This window comes from Engraulis encrasicolus, chromosome 13 (assembly GCF_034702125.1).
Source record: "Engraulis encrasicolus isolate BLACKSEA-1 chromosome 13, IST_EnEncr_1.0, whole genome shotgun sequence".
In the NCBI taxonomy this organism is placed as follows: domain Eukaryota; kingdom Metazoa; phylum Chordata; class Actinopteri; order Clupeiformes; family Engraulidae; genus Engraulis; species Engraulis encrasicolus.
Window position 1 is genome coordinate 40,659,794 of NC_085869.1, and position 1,227 is coordinate 40,661,020.

A 1,227-nucleotide genomic window follows, 5' to 3' on the forward strand; every position below is an offset into this window, starting at 1 on the left:
TGCACCCACAACCATAGTGATGGCCACTGCATCACACTGCCTTTCACTTCGGGAAGTGGACCCGTATGCTTCACACACTCTTGGTGTCCCTCACATTCCAGCCACCGATACTTCTCCCATTCCAGCATCCCTACAATTCATGCTGGGGTCCCTCACATTCCAGCCACCGATACTTCTCCCATTCCAGCATCCCTACAATTCATGCTGGGGTCCCTCACAGGCTTATCCATCCTTGGGTCCCTTGTATGGCTAGCATAGCTACGTGACCCTCTGATGACCTCACGGCTGGTCTTCACCTCTGACACCATTTGTAGCTAAGGGGAGTAGAATTGCCCTGCCAGGACTCGGACCTAGACTTTCTAGGGTACCATAGTTGGGCTCTGACCACTACATCAAAAAGCCAGGTTTGTCGTCGTAACAGTCAGAATGCACCCACAACCTTAGTGATGGCCACCCCATCACATGTCTGCTTCCTCTATCTCTGTCTCTATCTCTTCTTCTCCTCTTCCTCCTCTAATATACTGGTGTCCATCCAAGGGTCACTCAGACTGCTCACAGGAAAATCAGTGATCTGCTTACTTGCTAAGTAAATGGCTTTACGTGCACACACACACACACACACACTCACTCACTCACTCACTCACTCACTCACTCACTCACTCACTCACTCACTCACTCACTCACTCACTCACTCATGCACGCACGCACGCACGCACACACACACACACACACACACACACACACACACACACACACACACACACACACACACACACACACACACACACACACACACACAGCGTTGAGAACTGTTTTCATAAGGAGGCCTGCCAGTCTACTTATTTAAAGTCCTGAAAATGACTATTTTGGTGTGAACGAGAGCAAAAGAGACAGTGCACCATTTTTGCAAAATTGCTGGAGTAAAAATAAATCATAAGCTGTGTGATTTGACGCTGCTTAGCCATCTTGCATTTATTTGAAGATGAAAGGCAATCCAGTTACTCTTTTTTAATGGAAAAAAGGAAGAGGGAAAAAAAATGCAAAAGAGAGACGTTGACTTAAGGAGTTCCTCTCTGGGTGATGTTTCTTATGAGGTTTAATTCCTTTTCATGTTACTGCTGGGGAAGGGTGCTCATCTGGGTACACAAGCCCAAGGAGTGATGGAGAGTGATGGATGCATGTGGTGGAGTGATGTGAAAGCGAAAACGAAAGAAAAAAGTGAAAGCC